This window comes from Castor canadensis, chromosome 2, assembly GCF_047511655.1.
Source record: "Castor canadensis chromosome 2, mCasCan1.hap1v2, whole genome shotgun sequence".
Lineage (NCBI taxonomy): Eukaryota > Metazoa > Chordata > Mammalia > Rodentia > Castoridae > Castor > Castor canadensis.
In genome coordinates this window covers 53,902,333-53,924,452 of record NC_133387.1, presented here as the reverse complement: position 1 = coordinate 53,924,452, position 22,120 = coordinate 53,902,333, and positions in this window count along the sequence as shown.

Sequence of the window (22,120 nt, the reverse complement as noted above, 5' to 3'; positions counted from 1 at the left end):
AGACTGACAATTCACTACAGGCTCTGAAAGGTAGTCATTTGATTCTTTCACCCTCGTTACTGTGAACAAAGCACCTGTGCATGAAATTCCTGTACCTTTGTGGTGAGTGTGGCTCTCTGCACACAGGAAACAGGTGGTTGGAAGATACTTGTTGCTAGACTGAAGGATGGTGCATCTAATGAGGTAAAGTTTATAGACTAGTCCAATTCCTTCCCAGACTCCAAGAGTCATCTAAACTCTGAGACTGACCCTATGAAAGCTGAAGGAAAAAAATGGTTATGCTTCATAAGACTACAGTGAGCTTGGAGTGACCAAAAGAGTTTGTAACTTTTGTTTTAAGGAAAGGGGAATATTACCATCTGTGTAGTACTAAACAAGACAGTTCATTTTTCTTGGACAAAAACTAGTGCATCCCAGCTCCTTACTAGCCCTCACAGGACCACAGCAAATTGCCTCTTCTTTGAAGTCCTAGCCTTGGGGTTTTCCTTTGCCTTAAAAGAGTGGCACCTCATTAACTCTATTTATGTACAACTCAGATCATTTTGGAGCTGCATGAGGAAATAGTTTTACAGCATTATTGAGGTATAGTGATATAATATAAATAGTTCAAGTAAGCTTTCGATGAGTTTCGATAAACACCAGCAAATCCTTCACCACAATGTACAGTAAACATGACCACTACCTCCAATGGCTTCATTATAATTCTTTCCTCCAACCCTTCCTACCCCATTCTACCTTACCCTCCAGGCAAATAATGATCAACTTTCTGTAACTGTAGATTAATTTTTACTTCACAGAGTTTTATATAAATGGAATCAAAAGTATTTAGCCATTTCCTGGTTTCTTTCTATCAGTATAATCATTTCAAGAGTTGGTCAATAGCCTGTTCCTTTTTATTGCTGAGTAGTATCCAATATATGAATATATCTCTGTTTTTTTAACCACTTAGCTGCTGATGGAAGAGGTAAATGTGAGAACATTTGGCATATTTTGAGTTTTGGCTTATATTAATAAAGTGTGAACAAGGTATGAATCTTTCTTTTCTTTATATTAGGTAAACAGAGAGGCTGAAATAGCTAGCTCATGCTATATGTGTACATTTAACAATTTTTAGAAATTTATCAACCATTTTTTCAAAAGTGGTTGTGCCCTCTCACATTCCCATCAACAATGTATAAAAGTTCTCAGCCTTACCATCTCTTTGTATGGTGTGAATTTTGAATTTAAGAAATTCTAACAAGTGTGTAGTGCCATCCCATTATCCTAATAACTAATGAAATAGAGCACATATTTATGTGCTTATTTTTCATCACTACATCTTGTTCAGTGGAATATTCACATCTTTTCCCCATTTGCCTATATTTTCATAGTTCTTAATATATTTGAGATACAAATCTTATTAGATGTGTGATTTGAGAATGTTTTCTATTAGTTGGGGGCTTGCCTTTTAATTTTTATAACAGGCTCTTTCAAAGAACAGAAGAACTTAATTTTTCTGGAGTTCTTTTTTTTTTTTTTTCATTTTTCTTTTATTATTCATATGTGCATACAAGACTTGGTTCATTTCTCCCCCCTGCCCCCACCCCCACCCTTACCACCCACTCCACCCCCTCCCGCTCCCCCCCTCAATACCCAGCAGAAACTATTTTGCCCTTATCTCTAATTTTGTTGTAGAGAGAGTATAAGCAATAATAGGAAGGAACAAGGGGTTTTGCTGGTTGAGATAAGGATAGCTATACAGGGCATTGACTCACATTGATTTCCTGTGTGTGGGTGTTACCTTCTAGGTTAATTCTTTTTGATCTAACCTTTTCTCTAGTTCCTGGTCCCCTTTTCCTATTGGCCTCAGTTGCTTTAAGGTATCTGCTTTAGTTTCTCTGCGTTAAGGGCAACAAATGCTAGCTAGTTTTTTAGGTGTCTTACCTATCCTCACCCCTCCCTTGTGTGCTCTCGCTTTTATCATGTGCTCATAGTCCAATCCCCTTGTTGTGTTTGCCCTTGATCTAATGTCCACATATGAGGGAGAACATACGATTTTTGGTCTTTTGAGCCAGGCTAACCTCACTCAGAATGATGTTCTCCAATTCCATCCATTTACCAGCGAATGATAACATTTCGTTCTTCTTCATGGCTGCATAAAATTCCATTGTGTATAGATACCACATTTTCTTAATCCATTCGTCAGTGCTGGGGCATCTTGGCTGTTTCCATAACTTGGCTATTGTGAATAGTGCCGCAAAAAACATGGATGTGCAGGTGCCTCTGGAGTAACAGTCTTTTGGGTATATCCCCAAGAGTGGTATTGCTGGATCAAATGGTAGATCGATGTCCAGCTTTTTAAGTAGCCTCCAAATTTTTTTCCAGAGTGGTTGTACTAGTCTACATTCCCACCAACAGTGTAAGAGGGTTCCTTTTTCCCCGCATCCTCGCCAACACCTGTTGTTGGTGGTGTTGCTGATGATGGCTATTCTAACAGGGGTGAGGTGGAATCTTAGCGTGGTTTTAATTTGCATTTCCTTTATTGCTAGAGATGGTGAGCATTTTTTCATGTGTTTTCTGGCCATTTGAATTTCTTCTTTTGAGAAAGTTCTGTTTAGTTCACGTGCCCATTTCTTTATTGGTTCATTAGTTCTGGGAGAATTTAGTTTTTTAAGTTCCCTGTATATTCTGGTTATCAGTCCTTTGTCTGATGTATAGTTGGCAAATATTTTCTCCCACTCTGTGGGTGTTCTCTTCAGTTTAGAGACCATTTCTTTTGATGAACAGAAGCTTTTTAGCTTTATGAGGTCCCATTTATCTATGCTATCTCTTAGTTGCTGTGCTGCTGGGGTTTCGTTGAGAAAGTTCTTACCTATACCTACTAACTCCAGAGTATTTCCTACTCTTTCTTGTATCAACTTAAGAGTTTGGGGTCTGATATTAAGATCCTTGATCCATTTTGAGTTAATCTTGGTATAGGGTGATATACATGGATCTAGTTTCAGTTTTTTGCAGACTGCTAACCAGTTTTCCCAGCAGTTTTTGTTGAAGAGGCTGCTATTTCTCCATTGTATATTTTTAGCTCCTTTGCCAAAGACAAGTTGGTTATAGTTGTTTGGCTTCATATCTGGGTCCTCTATTCTGTTCCACTGGTCTTCATGTCTGTTTTTGTGCCAGTGCCATGCTGTTTTTATTGTTATTGCTTTGTAATATAGTTTGAAGTCAGGTATTGTGATACCCCCTGCGTTGTTCTTTTGACTGAGTATTGCCTTGGCTATTCGTGGTCTCTTGTGTTTCCATATAAGTTTCACGGTAGATTTTTCGATCTCTTTACTGAATGTCATTGGAATTTTGATGGGAATTGCATTAAACATGTAGACTACTTTTGGGAGTATAGATGTCTTTACTATGTTGATTCTACCAATCCATGAGCATGGGAGATCTCTCCACTTTCTATAGTCTTCCTCAATCTCTTTCTTCAGAAGTTTATAGTTTTCCTTGTACTGGTCATTCACATCTTTTGTTAGGTTTACACCTAGGTATTTGATTTTTTTTGAGGCTATTGTAAATGGAATTGTTTTCATACATTCTTTTTCAGTTTGCTCATTGTTGGTGTATAGAAATGCTAATGATTTTTCTATGTTGATTTTATATCCTGCTACCTTGCTATAGCTATTGATGATGTCTAGAAGCTTCTGAGTAGAGTTTTGTGGGTCTTTAAGGTATAGGATCATGTCATCTGCAAATAGGGATATTTTGACAGTTTCTTTACCTATTTGTATTCCTTTTATTCCTTCTTCTTGCCTAATTGCTCTGGCTAGGAATTCCAGTACTATGTTGAATAGGAGTGGAGATAGTGGGCATCCTTGTATAGTTCCTGATTTTAGAGGGAATGGTTTTAATTTTTCTCTGTTAAGTATAATGCTGGCTGTAGTTTTGTCATATATAGCTTTTATAATGTTGAGGAACTTTCCTTCTATTCCTAGTTTTCTTAGAGCTTTTATCATGAAATGATGTTGGATCTTATCAAAGGCTTTTTCTGCATCTATTGAGATGATCAAGTGGTTTTTGTCTTTGCTTCTGTTAATGTGGTTTATTACGTTTATTGATTTTCGTATGTTGAACCACCCCTGCATCCCTGGGATGAAGCCTACCTGGTCGTGGTGAATAATCTTTTTGATGTGTTGCTGAATTCGATTTGCCATTATTTTGTTGAGGATTTTTGCACCAATGTTCATTAAGGAGATTGGCCTATAGTTCTCCTTTTTGGAGGTGTCTTTGCCTGGTTTTGGGATAAGTGTAATACTGGCTTCATAAAATGTGTTTGGCAGTTTTCCTTCCCTTTCTATTTTGTGGAACAGTTTAAGGAGGGTTGGTATCAGTTCTTCTTTAAAGGTCTGATAGAATTCAGCAGAGAATCCATCAGGTCCTGGACTTTTCTTTTTGGGGAGACTCTTGATTGCTGCTTCAATTTCATTTTGTGTTATAGGTCTATTCAGGTGATTAATTTCCTCTTGGTTCAGTTTTGGATGATCATATGTATCTAGAAATCTGTCCATTTCTTTTAGATTTTCAAATTTATTTGAATATAGGTTCTCAAAGTAGTCTCTGATGATTTCCTGGACTTCCATGGTGTTTGTTGTTATCTCCCCTTTTGCATTCCTGATTCTACTAATTTGGGTTTTTTCTCTCCTCATTTTAGTCAGGTTTGCCAGGGGTCTATCGATCTTGTTTATTTTTTCAAAGAACCAACTTTTTGTTTCATTAATTCTTTGTATGGTTTTTTTGGTTTCTATTTCGTTGATTTCAGCTCTTATTTTTATTATATCTCTCCTTCTATTTGTTTTGGGATTTGCTTGTTCTTGTTTTTCTAGGAGTTTGAGATGTATCATTAGGTCATTGATTTGGGATCTTTCAATCTTTTTAATATATGCACTCATGGCTATAAACTTTCCTCTCAAGACTGCCTTAGCTGTGTCCTATAGGTTCCGGTAGGTTGTGTTTTCATTTTCATTGACTTCCAGGAACTTTTTAATTTCCTCTTTTATTGCACCGATGATCCATTCTTCATTAAGTAATGAGTTATTTAGTTTCCAGCTGTTTGCATGTTTTTTGTCTTTACTTTTGTTGTTGAGTTCTACTTTTACTGCATTGTGGTCAGATAGTATGCATGGTATTATTTCTATTTTCTTATATTTGCTGAGGCTTGCTTTGTGCCCTAGGATATGATCTATTTTGGAGAAGGTTCCATGGGCTGCTGAGAAGAATGTATATTGTGTAGAGGTTGGATGAAATGTTCTGTAGACATCTACTAGGTCCACTTGATCTATTGCGTATTTTAGATCTTGGATTTCTTTATTGATTTTTTGTTTGGATGACCTATCTATTGATGATAATGGAGTGTTAAAGTTTCCCACAACCACTGTGTTGGTGTTTATATGTGCTTTTAGGTCTTTCAGGGTATGTTTGATGAAATTGGGTGCGTTGACATTGGGAGCGTACAGATTGATGATTATTATTTCCTTTTGGTCTATTTCCCCTTTTATTAGTATGGAATGTCCTTCTTTATCTCGTTTGATCAATGTAAGTTTGAAGTCTACTTTGTCAGAGATAAGTATTGCTACTCCTGCTTGTTTTCGGGGGCCATTGGCTTGCTAAATCTTCTTCCAGCCTTTCATCCTAAGCATATGCTTATTTCTGTCGGTGAGATGAGTCTCCTGTAAGCAACAAATTGTTGGATCTTCTTTTTTAATCCATTTTGTCAAACGGTGTCTTTTGATGGGTGAATTAAGTCCATTAACATTAAGTGTTAGTACTGATAGGTATGTAGTGATTCCTGCCATTTAGTTATCTTAGTTGTTTGAAGGTTTGATTGTGTGTACCTAACTTGATGTTACTCTCTACTGTCTTGCTTTTTCTTATCCTGTGGTTTGGTGCTGCTTGTCTTTTCATGGTTAAGTTGGGTGTCACTTTCTGTGTGCAGGATCCCTTGCAGAATCTTTTGTAATGGTGGCTTTGTGGTCACATATTGTTTTAGTTTCTGCTTATCATGGAAGACTTTTATTGCTCCATCTATTTTGAATGATAGCTTTGCTGAGTAGAGTATCCTGGGGTTGAAGTTATTTTCATTCAGTGCCTGGAAGATCTCACCCCACGCTCTTCTTGCTTTTAATGTTTCTGTTGAGAAGTCTGCTGTGATTTTGATGGGTTTACCTTTGTATGTTACTTGTTTTTTTCTCTCTTGCAGCCTTCAATATTCTTTCCTTAGTTTCTGAACTTGTTGTTTTAATGATGATATGTCGTGGAGTAGTTCTATTTTGATCTGGTCTGTTTGGTGTCCTGGAGGCCTCTTGCATTTGTATGGGAATATCTTTCTCTAGATTTGGGAAATTTTCCGTTATTATTTTGTTGAATATATTACGCATTCCCTTCGCTTGCACCTCTTCTCCTTCTTCGATGCCCATGATTCTCAAGTTTGGTCTTTTGATGGAGTCGGTGAGTTCTTGCATTTTCTTTTCACAGGTCTTGAGTTGTTTAATTAATAGTTCTTCAGTTTTTCCTTTAATTACCATTTCATCTTCCAGTTCTGAGATTCTGTCTTCTGTTTGTTCTATTCTGCTGGATTGGCCTTCCGTTTTGTTTTGCAGTTCTGTTTCGTTGTTTTTTCTGAGATTTTCCATATCCTGGCTGTTTTCTTCTTTATTGTTGTCTATTTTTGTCCTGAGTTCATTTATCCCTTTATTCATTGTGTTCTCTCTTTCACTTTGGTGTTTATACAGTGCTTCTATGGTTTCCTTTATTTCTTCTTTTGCTTTTTCAAATTCTCTATTTTTATTGTCTTGGAATTTCTTGAGTGTCTCCTGTACATTTTGGTTGACCCTATCCAGTATCATCTCTATAAAATTCTCATTGAGTACTTGTAGTATGTCTTCTTTTAAATTATTCTTGTGGGCTTCATTGGGTCCTTTAGCATAGTTTATCTTCATTTTGTTGGAGTCTGGCTCTGAGTTTCTGTTCTCTTCATTCCCCTCTGGTTCCTGTACTAATTTTTTGCTGTGGGGAAACTGGTTTCCTTGTTTTTTCTGTCTTCCTGTCATTGTCCTTGGTGTTGTTACTGTCCCTGTACTGTGTGTAATTAAGTATTTTCTAGCTTGTAATAATAACAATGGTAATATTGAGAATGGAAGAGTGAGCTGAGATGGAAAGCAAGAAGTTAAAGAAAAGGGGAAAACAAATATACAGACAAGAAGGAGAAAGCAGAACAAGGTATCAGACAAGAGAGTTTCAAAGGTATAAACAGGGAGTGTTAGTGTACTAATCGACAGTAAGCTGAACAGACAATAGAGAGACAGAGAGAGGATTGAAAATCAAAGATAAAAAAATAAAAAATAAGTATATGAAAGTAATATCTATTTATAAAAATGAATTAAAATAAAATGGAAAATAGAAAATTTAAAAAAAAACCAAAAAACTTCCAAGTTTATATGCAATGCAATTTCAGTCTTAATAATTTGGATGTCCGTCTCAATCTCCAGTCCTGGAGTTGGTGCCTCAGATGTTGTTCTGTAGTTGTCTCATCAAAGGGGATGCATAAAGTAGAACAAAACTACATACTCTCACACACACACACACACACACACACACACACAAAGCCCCACCAAGTGTCCCAAGTTCAAATGCAATACAGTTTCAGTAAGTTTTTCGGCTTGCAGGTGTAATTCTGTTGTTCTCTCATCAAAGGTAGGGAGAAAAAGAAAAAAAAGCATCTGGAGGCAGTTCTGAGAGTGGTATCTGCAACTGTGGCTTGCCTGCCTGCTGCTCTCAGCCTGTAGCTGGCGGCGTTATTTATGCAGATCTCTGGGGTGAGCTAGCACTCACCTGGTCCCACAGGCTTTGTTTGCTCAGAGTTCTCCTGTGCGTGGGAGCCTCTGCTACAGGCTTTCCCCTTTCCAAGCACTGGGAAAGGTGACACTGCCCCCACGTTGTCAGGCCTGCGTGTTTATTTACAGTTCATGTGGGAGGTGGGTCTTCCCTCCTCTCACAAGCTTCCCCGCTCCTGGTTGCTGGGTGTGCGCCCCGCTCCCACCATTACAGTCCCGGGAAGGATTCCCTTCCCCCAATCTTCAGCGCTCAGGGCGCCCCACCCTCTTTCCAGCGTGTCTTAACTGTTCTTATTGCTTAGTACTCAGTTTCTCTTTTTTTCCCGGGTGGAGGTCAGTCTGTCCAGGGGGCTATGCTGCTCTGGCCCAGGCTTGTCTGTGGGGCTACCGCAGTACCGCGAAGCTCACCTGGTCCGCGTCTTCCCAAGCCGTATGGGCGCCGGCCACTGGCGGCCCCGGGGGCCCTCCTCGGTTCTCCGTTTAATGTGAAGTGGAGATTCTCTGCGCCGGCTCTAGATATGGAGGGGTCAAAATTATGCCTTTTCTCGGTGATTATGCCTGCAAAGTGTGTCTCCAGCGTCTCTCCAAGATTTCACTATAGGAGGGTCGCTTTCTGCTTCCTACCTCTAGCTGCCATCTTGGAATTCCTTTCTGGAGTTCAATTATCAGTTTTTAAAACTTTGTGGACTATGGTTTTTGTTTTTTATCTGTGAAGTTTTTAAACTCTAGGTCAAAAAGTTTTCTCATGTTTTATCCTCTAGAAGTTTTGTACTTTGAAGGTATTATCATTGCTGCTGTTATTATTATTACAAAAATACACAGCATGAGATATACCTTAAACAAAATTTTAAGTAACAGTGTAGTATTGTTACATATACACACATTGTTGTGCAACAGACCTCTAGAACATTTTTCTTCTTTTTAAACTTTTTTTAGAATAAGTAAAATTTTAAATGATTCTATTTATATCTTAATTGTTGGTTTATTAAGTGCAATTTATTATTGTGCTATTTTAGTTGTTTATTTATAACTTAGAGGTTAGAAATTCCGTAATGCATTGATATTATTTTTGCTTTTAATGCCCAATTTTTAAAAATACTGTTCTTGTAACAAGATCTTGTTATGTAGCCTAAGCTGGCCTTGAACCTGAGATCCTCCTGCCTCAGCCTAGAAGAAAGGATATTGAATGATTTCATCATGTTCAAATTTTGAACAAGTAAATTAAAATCACTGTATAATGTCTGGTTGCTTTTCTCTGCACAATAATAGCTATAATTTGTATAGCATCCATTGTGAGTCAGATAGTATTCTAAATATTTAATGTGTATTTACTACAAAAAGCTTTAAAAGCAGGAATTAAACTGATTTTTATAAATGGGAGAGGTTAAATAACTTGATGGTACTGGGATTTTAATCAAAGCAATCAGGATCCAGAGGCTATATTTTTAATTACTGTACTAATTGCCTCTTATATCACAAATTTAGTACTTTATTGTCCCTAGAATTAATCATTAGTTATTTCATGTAAGTTTACATTTTTCTAAATATTAAGCTCCTTGTATTATAAGAGATTTTAGGCTCCAGACCCAAACTCTTGGGTCAGGTCTGGCCACTCACCTCAATATGTCAAATAAGAAGAGAAGTAATAGTGAAGGGAAGAGAGAGGAGGTTTATGGTGCTGCCTGGGCAGCTAGAGAAAGACAAAAGATGTGAATTTTAGCCCATATTCCTGAAGAGGAAATGTAGCATTTCAACCCTTCTTCCTCCTACAGGCACTTGCTTTATGTTTAAATAGAAGTAAGAATAGGGGCCACAGGGAAAGCATAGCATGTATAGTTATTAAGCAGCCCCAGTTTGGTGTGTTCTGGTGGTCACAGATGATCTTGTAGCTTATTGTCTCAGGATTGGTTAGGTGAGGGGATTATTAAAATAAGTTACTGACACCTGGCAGGTGGTCTTTGTCTACTGTCTGGTCCTTCCTGGGTTCCAAGACGGCCACAAAGTGACTTCAGGAGAGAAGGGCTCAGAGTAAAGGACACAGATACATAATGGAAGATAGACACCTAGCCTTTATCCTGCCTTCAGTTAATTTGGGGGCCCAAGTCAGTGCTTCTCAGCAAATGCAGCTTTTAAGTATCTGTTATATTTGTGGTCACAGATAGATCACATACTTTTGGATTCCTTTCAACCCATTCAAGATTACTGCATAATTGATTGAACATAGAGACAATCAATAAAAAATTGCTTTATTCATATTTAATCATTCAATCATTTGTTATGTCTTTGCTAGTTATAAAAGCAATGTGGTATGATTGACAATAGTATATACGTATATCACTTCTTTACTCAAGAGCAAGGAAAACAATGTGTAGTAGACACTGATGAGTTGCCTATTTCCTACTCTCAACAGCATCCCTGTTTTATTTCTTGGAATTAGCTCTTAATTTTTTCCACACTGGAGAATAGTACCTGTTCCTTAACAACTTTATTTTTCTGCATCTTTGTGTATTTCTGATGATTTTCTTTTCACTTAGGTTAGCCAAAGTTGGCTTTCAGCAAGCAATCATTACTGACCTACCTACAAGGATACATAGACAGAAGTTAGAAATGGAAATGGACATAACTTTTAATCTCAGAAAGCCTAGGCTAGTACAAATGAGATTAAAATTTGAAAAAAAAACTTAGCTTTGAGCGTTCTGAATACCAGTAAGACAATGGTAAGTTTCATAACTCTTTTTAAATCATAAGAAAGGGGATCAAATAAAACCATCAGGAGACAAAACCCTTTTCTTGATTGGAACTTTGAGAAAAGCATAAAATGTGAAAATTTCTGAAAAGACATTGAATAGTACTGTGGTGGGGTCTTCAGTCTTATTGAATGACTGCATAGAGTTGAAGTATAGAACTCTTTACTACCTCAATAATGCTAAATAATGGTGCTATGAAGATATTTCTGTAGTTGATTAATTTGCAGTTATGGCATAATCAGAGGAAAACATGACAGTGAGATATTCATGTGTCAGGACTCATAGACTTATATTTGAAATGCACATTGCAAAGAGTGAAAAGCCAGGAAAAGAGGAAAAACAGAAAAAGATAAAGTTGTGAAATTGTAGCAAAATACTAAAAACTTCCTTTTTCTATAACATAATCCTAAATGTAATTACTTCTGTGTTGCAATAAAATAGCTAAGAAAAGGCTGATTGATTTATAAGGATTTATGAAGATGTTTATGAAAAAGTCATCTCAGTTGAAGGGGAAGGAGCTCTTAATCTTTAAAATTTTAATTATAGCCAGAAGGAAGCACTAGTCATTAAACTACTTACCATTTTGTAACAAACTCTTGTAGCTTAACTCATGAAATTCTCTATTTCTACTTTATATTGTCTAGAACAATTCTGATTAGGACTCTTTTTATATAAAGAACTTTAGAAAAAACTTCTCAAATGAGATGTAAATAGAAAAGTGAACAGGAAGGTAACTATCACTGCAATAAGGAAACGAAACGAAAAGTGTTAACAGAAATGCAACAGGTGCTACAACTATACTCTGGAGAGAGATGGTGGTTTATAGATAATCTGCTTCCTTTTTACACAAATGAGGAAGGGAATAGGATTCAGGATAATCAAAATGGCTGGGGAGCAGCTCTGTAAAAATAGGTTTTCAATTTGCCCAACTGAATTAATAACGTTATTTTCTCTAAAGGCTCATGAGGAAATGCAAGTAATGATGCAGTTGGCAAAATAAAATAGAAAATGTGAATGAAACAGAATGGTTTGTATTTGGGGTGCTGAAACAAAATAGCTCAATTTAATAATTTACTTTGGAGAAGTCATATAGAACTGCAAAGCAACAATCTAAGAAATCAAGGAGGAGGTAGCAACTCTATCTTAACTATTTATTGCTGACAAGATGTGACTAATAAAATAAGATGACCTAGGAAAGGGGTGCCACTGTGAATAGTGGGAAAGTTAAATGACAATGACTAGTAATAATTGCTTATAACAGTTTTAAACATGATTCAGAGTTGGATACTGTGGCTCAGATCTGTAATCCTAGCTACTTGGGAAGCAGAGATCAGGACTGTGGTTCAAGGTCAGCCCAGGCAAATAGCTCCCAAGACCTTATCTTGAAAATACCCAGCACAAAAAAATGTTGGCAGAGTAGCTCAAATGGCAGAGTGCTTACCTAGCAAGCGTAAAGCCCTGAGTTCAAATCTCAGCATTGCAAAAAAAAAAATTAAATAAACATGACTCATAGTCATGTATATGTATGATTATATGTAATCATATAATCATGTGTGGCCTGCAAAACCTAAAATATTTACTTCTTAGCCCTTCTTTGAAAAAGTGTTCTTACTTTTAGACTAGAAGATAACATTCATGTTATGTGCCCCTTGGTTGTTCTATTTGCAAGACAGATGGAATAAAAACCAGAAAGAAATATGATGCTAAGATTTTTTTTAAATTTTGAGGTGGGGTCTGGCTATATCATTCAGTCTGACCTCAAAGGCAAAAAACTCATCCTCCCTAGTGCTGGGATTACAGGTGTGTAACAACACACTCAGCTAACTGAAAAGTACTTGACAATATCTGAGTACAGTATACATTTGTCATGACAACAAGCATCTTAGTAGTAGGAAATTGCTTCTCAGCTGGTTGATGTGAGAGGGTCAGTTCCTCTTGTTTTGTAGTTTGAGTTCCAAAGTTCAGTTTGAGTGATAGTATTTTATTCTTCTTCCCCAATGGTCTCAAAAGCATTTACAAGCATTAGCTAATCCTCATGGCAAATATCATCGCTATTTTACAAATACAAAAATATAAATTACTTCTTTAGGATCATATGGAAAAATGATAGAACTGGGAATAAAACTGTCCTCAATATTAGAGCATTTCCTGTTAATTTTTCTTGAGGTCTCATACACAGTTACTTCTTTTAGAAAGTTTCCCTTTCCTTCCTTCCTTCCTTCCTTCCTTCCTTCCTTCCTTCCTTCCTTCCTTTCTTCATTCCTTCCTTCCTTCCTTCTTCCCTTTCTTTTTTTCTTCCCTCTCTCTCTTATGTTAATGGTGGGAGAATTCTTACTACTGGAGTTTTAGGTCCTAGGCTCAAAATCCTGGTTTCATAGTTCAGGCCTAACCACTCGCCTCTCTATGCCACATAAAGAGACATGGTGAAGGGCAGAGAACACATATGCAGGTAGGGGAAGACAGCACTTAATTTCACCTTCAATCATCTCTGCTGTACAGACATGAGCTTTCACTTTAAACAGACAAAGAGTTTGGACAGGGGGCAAAAGGTATGCAGTCCAAGTCACAGGCAGTTATTGGAGGTGTCAGATGGCCTAGCAGCTCATTGTCTCAGCATTGATCAGGTGGGGCCTGGTTGGTCATTATCTCTGTCCTTGTTCTTATTATAGCTGTCAGTCATCACTTGAGGGGAGCAATCTGGTTCCCATGAGATGATTACTCCTGTCTAAGATGCTTGGGATTACTCCTGCTCTAGCTGATTGCCCTCATTTCAGGGTGGTCTGTCCTAAGAGGCTCACTGTTGCTTGGGTAGTTTCAAATTTTCATCATAAAGATATTGTTGATTGGTCCTAGTCCTCCTGTACCTCAAGGTCATTGCAAAGTGACTACAGAGAGAATGGCTTAGAGGAAGCACACTTACAAAATGGAGACAGGAATGACAAGATTTTATTGTGTGGGCCCAGGTAAGGCATCAGTGCTTTTCAGCAAAAGTAGTTCAAGTACCTATTAAAGTTACTATTTCAATCATTACAGTCATTAAAACTAATCTGCAAAGGAAAACTTGACAAACAACTCATTCTCAATTTTGATTACCCTTAGAATTGGTGATCTCTTTAGGACGAAATGGAATATTAACTAGTTTTAGATGAAATTGAAATTTAGAATATGGTAAAATTGCTCTCTGATTCCTTTCTGAAATGTCAGGACCATGGTTGAAACACAGGAAACTTCAATGTATATTGGGTTGTGGGGCAAGGAGACCTGGATTCATAATTTCTATTTTATTTAGCACGAGTAGAGTGAGGCCACCAAGTCTCAAGAGAGAGAAGAAAGAGCATGAAGGATTCTGCCTCTTATTGAGTCTGAAGTACATTTTCTCTCAATGTCTGCAATTCTGCTCCTTTGTCCAAGCGCAGTGCAGACATTGATACTTCCATGAAGACTTCTGCCTTGGATGGCTTATTATGCCTTCCTCTTTGCTCCTTTAGAAGTCTGTGGAACTTCTCTGTCAGTGGCTCTCACATCTGCCATTAAAGTTTGAGAGCCATGGCTATCACAACTTGAATTTCATTTTGTATGTTGTTGTAGTTAGCAGTTCATAGTGATTCCTGCAAGGGCTCTCCAAGGACGACAAGAGTGTGCTGTTTTTCTTTTGTCCTACGTTTCTCATATTGCTAAGAACAAAGAGCTCATGGTATTTTGCATTCAGTAGAAATTCAATAAGTTAGTATATAATAATAGTTGTATTTGTAAAATATATGCGCTTTGATAGTTTTCTTGAGAAAATTGTTTAGTACTTGAAAAATTTATGTTATATATTTTCTCTCGATTAGATGAACTCTAAAAAAGTAAATGCAGGTTTTCATAGTTTAGTTTCCTTCATACTCTTCTTATAACAGGTACTTTGAAACTGCTCTTGCTAAAAAAGCACTGACTCCTTGTTTGGGTTCACAAATTAACTAAAACCAAGGAGAAAACTTTGGCATCTCTGCCTCCATTTTGTATCTGTCTTTGCTTTGAGTTGTTCTTTCTGTAGGCACCTTGTAGATACCTTTAAATGTAGGAAGGACAGGACTAATTGATAACATCATAATGAGGAGAACTGAAACTACCCCCAAGGACAGGATCATCAGAACTCTGCAGGACAGATGAATCCTCCAAATGAGGACAATTACCTTTAATAATGAGGCTGCACTTGATTGTTTCCCTCAAATGATGACAGTGCTAACAGCTTCTCCAGGACCAGAACTGAGATGGTGACCAATCAGGCCACACTTTCCTGAGACTGTTTAACTATGCACTCTTCTGACCCTCTGCCCAATTCTTCTATTTAAACCACTTGCTTCTTCCCATGGTGAGCCCAAGTAGCATAATAACCGTCCTTTCTCTTCCCTTCACCATTACTCCTGACTTTAGTTCTGCATGTTGAAGTGGGTGACTGGACCTGACATGTGGAGTGCTTGGAGTTGGATTTGAGACCCAAACCTCTGGTTTCATTCTTAGAGAAGTTTCCTCAATAATTCTGCTGTATGCTGCTTTTTGAGAGTGTAATGAGTAAGAGTACAAGCTCTGAAACCATACTGATAGGATTTATATCCCAGGTCTGCCACTTTTCTCTGGGTTTAAGTTACTTAACCTTACCATACCTGAGTTTCTAACTGAACAATATGGTCTAATGCCCATTTTGTTACATTCTTATGCTCTTGAAAAATTAAATCTGTCACATGTTAAACAATCAGCAAATGTCTGCCATCATTAAATTATTAGTTTTATTATTATTAACTTGAGGAAAGAAGAAATAGAACATTTTTTCCTGTGAATAAGCATAGCATGCTCAACTCATTATCCCCAAATGCCACATAATTTCTGTGCTAAAAAAGAGCACATGCTAAAAAAAAATAATCCTGACAATGGTTTATTCTCTAAATTGTCCAACTGATGAAATTACCTTTTTTAAATAAAAAAAAATTGACTTGTTACAATGACCCTAAAAAAGAGAGAGCGTGCTGCTAGGGAAAGAATAGTAGATTGGAAATTAGAGGGCCTCCTTAGAGCCCTAGTTTTGTTCTGCTTATGATTAAGATTTGAGTTTAGTGACAAGTTCAAAGTACATGCTGAACTTTATTTTTCCACCTTTGTAAAATAAAAGCAATGGTATATTAGAAATTAATTACTTTCACAGAGTTGTTATAAAAAACAAATAACTAATAAATGTGAAAGTGTTTTGCAAAATGTAAAGTGCTGTATATTTATGTTTTTGTTGCTGCTGCTATTTCTATAAAATTGAACCACTCTGGTACTCACTTGTTTGCTAATCTGTGTTCTAGTTTTGTGTGGACATGGCCTATCATTGAAGATGCTGAGTGAGAGCAAATTGAGTAATATTTTTGATGATGTAGTCACATCCCTTAAAAACTAAGTTCAGAACTGAAACATTTCACACAAGCTAATAAAATGCTACTGGGCACAAATGACTTCTGCTCTGACAACTGGCCCGCTTGGATTTAAATTGGTGTCCATGAGGTGCATGGCATTGCACTGGATCTTGCAGGGCCATCAGATGCTCTGCTTTGAAGAGAAAATGTATTTTCTGGCCTACTGTCACTACAGCCTTAGTTAATCAGTTCCCTGGTGCTTCTCTTTATGACTCCAGGCTGTGCAGTAGTTCTGTGGTAAAGCTATATTCTCACAGGGTTTTTGATTTTATTTGAAGTTTTCATGCTTTTGCTTGAATTTTCTATTTCCTAATGTTTATGAATGGCACCACAAACTTGATGGCAGTTTTAGAATCAACCAGGAAATCTAAGACTTCTGATCTGGCTGGTTTTCTGATAGAGTCACCACCATTGATCCCTTCCTTTTGATTGCTCTTAAAGTTAAATTAACAGGAAATAATACACATGCTTTAAATGCAAAGATTCTCTAGCTTATTTAAATGATATATATAGAGATATATTCAAGGCAGCCATTGGATATTTGACATGATCTACTGCATCAGGGAAGGGACTCTAGAAAGACAGGCAACAGTAAAAACAATAAATGGTATGTGCTGTGAGGCACATAAATAGAATAATTTTTTATAGGATTATGTCTGCTTTATCCTTGTGTCTAGAATGGTGCCTGTACAACTGTGGAAACACAGTAAATATTTTCTGAATGGTGATTAATTAATCTTAATGAAATATTGCAGAGCAGTATGTGTATCATACTGAAATAAATATATTAAAATGAAAAAAATGAAATGGACAATATCATTATAAATTTAGGTCCTGTGGGTGATAAAAAGTACATTTTACAAGATCACTGTGGATGCCATGAAGATCTGACCTTTGTGGACCAAAGTAGCAAAACTTGACCACTTAGAAAGCTATTTTGGGTGAAAAATATTGGTGGGTTTAATTTAAGCTGTAGGTAAGAAGGTAATAGAAATAAAAAATGGCCATTGTTAGACTATATTTTGAAAACTATACAATTTTTGTGAACAGATTAGACATAAGCTACTAGAAAAAGAGAGTAGTAAAGAATAACTTCAAATTTTCAGGTATGAGACACAAGAACAATGACAGTATCAGTTCTTGAGAAGGAGATTAGTGGTGGGGAGGACGTCTGGAAGAGGATAAATAGTTCATTTTGGCTATAATATACATGAGTTATCTGTTAGATATAAAAGATGCTGATTAGTAAAATTCTTATTTATTTATATAAAATGTGTAGTTCAGGGGAGAAATAAGAGCTAGAAATATAAACTATGTGTTGTCTCTGAACAAATGTACTTAATGGATTGTATCATGCAAAGCTGGAGAGAGAGATGGAAACAGACAGGGAGAAAGGAGAGAGAGGGAGGGATGGAAGGAGAGAAGGAGGGTGAGAAAGAAAGAGAGAGAGAGAGGGAGAGAAAGAGAGAGAGAGAGGAGAGAGAAGAGAGAGAATGAATGAATGAATATTGCAGCTAGGTGATGGATTAAAGAAGGAGCAAATTCCTTGCATGAACTAAAATAAATTGTAGAGGAGCCAGGCATTGAGGAGAGTATTTAAATTCACACAGGATTAGGGTCAGTACATCTTATTAGAAATAGGGAAGAAGGAGAATATTTACAAACACAGGCAGACAGGCTAGTAGACAGATAGGCAGATTGGGTGAGGAGAACATTGTTTTTTACTAAGAAGGAGGAGTGGGGAGGAGATATTGGCAGTTTGAATAGATAGAAGATCTGAATTAACATCACAGTTTGAAGAACCAAATAACTAGGGACATGCTAAGTGTCTACTTGAGATTCTTGCCTAAAAATATCAGATGAACTCAGTCAGTAGGTTGGCAGGGCTGAATGCTTAGCCTTAGCCATTGTTGGCTCAGGTGCAGGCATGGACTAGACTGACAATTGGACTTGACCAGAACTGAGATTCTGTCAAGTGGGTATGAAAGAGAAGGGAGAGTAAGAAAGTGAGCAGGCATAAAAAAGGAACAATTAGAAATTTTGCAGAACAAAATCAACATATTCCATCAGGGTAATAATATTATTTTCATTTTACTCTTATGTTTTTCTTTGTTTTCAATTACCTGCTGCCACAGCCTATTTCTCTTCATTCCTTAACATTCAGGTTAGAATGCTCCATCCATACAGTGTTCTGGAATGTACTTCAACCCTGAAGGCAGGGAGAATCATATTCCTGGCAACAGGATAATGTGTGACCGACTTGCAACATGATTGCAGCCATGAAGAATGTGCCAACTATTATGAAATAAACTACAATAAGCAGGCTATAAAAGTAGGTTTGACTACTACAGTATAAGACAAAATAAGGAGGTAAGAAGACAAGATTGTAAGGTCATTCAAAAGTGGCACATCTGAAATTTCCTTAGACTGGGCTGAGGGTGGGGGTGTGCTTGATGTTAGTAGTGTGCACTGTTTAAGGACACCATTCAACCTGATTCAGGTTTGTTTGGATGCCCCTCTTTCCCTTCTTACACTAGCATTCCATTGTGAATAGGGTTGTAGGGTTCTTGTAATGCCTTTTATAACGAAAATTTAAATCTTAGTGCTTGCATGAAACTTTGGCCTAACTCTCTTAGGCCATTCAGCAAGCATTTAACTAATTAGCATTGTGGAGGTGGAACCAAATATCCATAAATATGTGCTGACCCTCCAGAGGTAGGGCTTTAAAGGGTTTATTTCTCTACAGTGGGCAGGGACATGGAAAGTCACCATTCTTGTTGAACATTTGTCCTTGACAGCTGAGATAGCCTTGTTGAGACAAGTCAGTCTTCTGTTTGCCTATTGCCACAGCATGATATTTCATGGCCTGAGGGTAGATGGAAAACCCTTCCACATAAAGAAGGTAATAAACAGGCAAAGATCTTGGGAGCTTTCCTTAATCTCCCCTCTGGCAGACCAAGTAAAGTGAATTGTGAAAGACTGACTCCAAGTCACACTGTTTTCAATATACAGACAAGGCCCAAATGTTCTTAATTCACTCCCAGGGAACATTCAATCCAGCTGACTGTAACATAAGGAATTTAATAAAGTAATAGCAAGTTATCTAATCAAACCTCCTGCTGCATTTTTATAATATCAAAATGAAAATAACTTTAATTTGGTGTTGTTATAATCAAATTCATTACAATATCCAAACGTGTTTTATGCTTTCCCTCCCTTGGATATCATATTGCTGCTGATTGTATGGATGGGAAGGGGGTAAAATTGTTCACTTGTTGGATGCAGATAAATTCTGGGAGCTGAGGTATCATTCACCAAACTTCATAGGCACAGTTTATGAAATGGTCATTTCAAAATGGAAATGTGGCTAACCTGAGTTATTTTATTTATTTCACAAAAAGTTTACTTTGAAATTTTATATGCAATCTTGTTATAAGTCCAACATAAGTCTAACATAGACAGAGTTGTTTGCCCATGCTCTCACTATAAGAGCAAAAATTTAGATCATTACCACTGTACTGCTCTGCTGGTGCTGTGTAGGCTTCCCCAGATGACAAGTGTGCCTTCTGCCCCCGAGGCTGGTAAATGAGGCAGGGTAGGTACACAATCAACTGTGCTTTGAATGGACAACAAAAGAGTGAGAGATAAAGAGTTATCTGAGTCCAGGTGAGTGAATTTAAACTTTTCCCTTGCTTTATTAGTGTTATATTACCCATTTCAGAGGATTTAATTTTCCCCAATTCTTACATAGTATAGATATCTCATCTTTTATTTGCCTTTTTGAAGACTATTATCAGCCAGTTTCATTAAAAATCACAATAAAACCTCCTTGTACTCTTAATGTATGTTAATAAAAAAGAAAGTTATAAAAGAGATGAAAAATGAGAATTCAGGACAGTCAGGCTGGCTCATTGGGACTGTATTAAAGGTAACGAGCTGATACTTGTAGAAAACATGAGTGCCACATGCATGCAGAATGTGAAGTGACTTGTATATGCTACATTCTAAATTGACCAAATGATAAAAGGGCAGGATGTTGACTAAAAATGTTAAGCGTGAAGAAGGTGGTGACATGTTGTCAAGTAGAAAATTGCTTGAACTATGTAAGTAAAGCCATCTGTCGAAATAGGGAAGACTTAGATTCCTAAGACGATACGTGGGATATGGCCATAGATGGACACATCATACCATGTGTTTATAGAATGATCTTATTGGTCTTGATTTCTGATTATTTCTGTTGAGGGAAAAGAAACAACAAAATACAATGGAAAAAACCATAGCCAGCTTAGAATTCTGTGACAAGAGTCCTTAACTTCTCCGGCCACCTCTTTAGGACCCTGGGGAGATGATTTTTTTGGTTTGTCGTGTTGTTTGTATATGTATTAGGAGATGAAATGTGGTTGTTTCTCTTTCCTGCTAACAAGTAAAATAAAATGATCATATACCATCTTCCTGTCTATTTTGTTTTATGTGGTAAGTAAGAGGTGTGGTGCATTCCTTTAAAGGATTCTACCTTTCCTTTTGGTGGGATAAAGTGATCAATTATTTACCCTAAACAGGGCTTCTTAAATTCAAACTCAAAACAAGATACATGAAGAAAGAAGTGACCACAAGTTGATTGACTAGAAGACTAGAATGTTGTCTCTCAGCCAACATAAAGCATGGCTAAGTTATCAGCCACTCATAGAGTATTCTGAGTATTAAATAGGAATAACAGCTCTTTTTGCAAGCCTTTAGCACATTGATGGAAGGGAATGTTCACAGAGCAGCTTAACCAGCTATAAGGAAACATTACTCACAATTCCTAAGCTCATAATAAAAATAATATATAAATATATATATGGACTTGAACATTTGAATTAAGCATTCACATATTTTATTTGCTTGTCAGTGCAACCTCTGAACTATAAGTTTGTGTGGTGCAGTAAGTTTGTGTGGTAGGAAAAGTATATCTACTGTAGCCTGATTACCCAAAACCCTCATAATCTGCTTGAAATAATACTAGTTCATATTGTATTGGACACCCATAGACCACTTATTGTCCTTGTGAATCAATACCAATATCTAAGGCACTGCATTTTGTAGGATTAGGAAGGCAACATGCATACTCTCCTGGAAACTAAGAACTGCAGGTAACAACTACATCTCATAGGAGCACAAAGTTCTCCTAATTGAAGAAGAAATAAAACCAGAACTCAAAATTTTTACTCTTCTGATCTGAATGGGAAGGTTGTCTCTGCTAATTGCATAATATGGAGGGAGTTTGATCTTCTGTGTATATGTGGTGGACACTGAGGCCATTCCCTCTTAATTAAACATTTAACACATTAGCATATGGTACTTAGTTTAAAATTATCATTAACTTCCCAGTCAGCATGGAGAAGTCTTGTTTCTAACTTAAAACTATTTTGTTCTGAAAAAAGAAATAAAAACCAGAAATGGCAGCAAGATTTAACTGGACATATTTTCAGGTCAATGATGCATTCTACTTCGACATTTTTATCTTGTAATCTAAAGTCTGTACCAGCAATTTCAGTGTAAGGGTATTCAATAAATGGCATAGAACAGATAAATTGTCCTCAGGTGCCCTTTCTGGCATTACAGAAGAGTTATTTTAGAAAGAATGTTTTAAATAAAAGCTTTTACAAATGAACTACTTCAGGGAAACATTTAGTATTTACAATAACTAGTATTTCTAAAACTGCAAAACCAATGTTATATTAAAAAACTAACTTCTCAAAAATTTGAGGAAACTTCATAATGTCAAATGAAACCTATTTTAAATAAATTAAATAGACCAGTGAGAAAAAGCTATAGATTTAGTGAATAGCAGTGATCACAAGCTCTGGCCATATATATCCCTAGCTGTGTGATCTTGAGCAAGCAATGATGTCTCTAGACCTCATTTTTCCTTATTTGAAATCAAAAGGGTTTGGGCAAGATAACATAAATTTTAACAACTTATGGCCATACTGGCTATATTTTATAGTATCATATGGCAGATCAAAATATAAAGTAACTGGATTCCCTCATTAGTGTATAGTTACTCATAAGTTTGTGTTAGTATTTCTACTCAGTT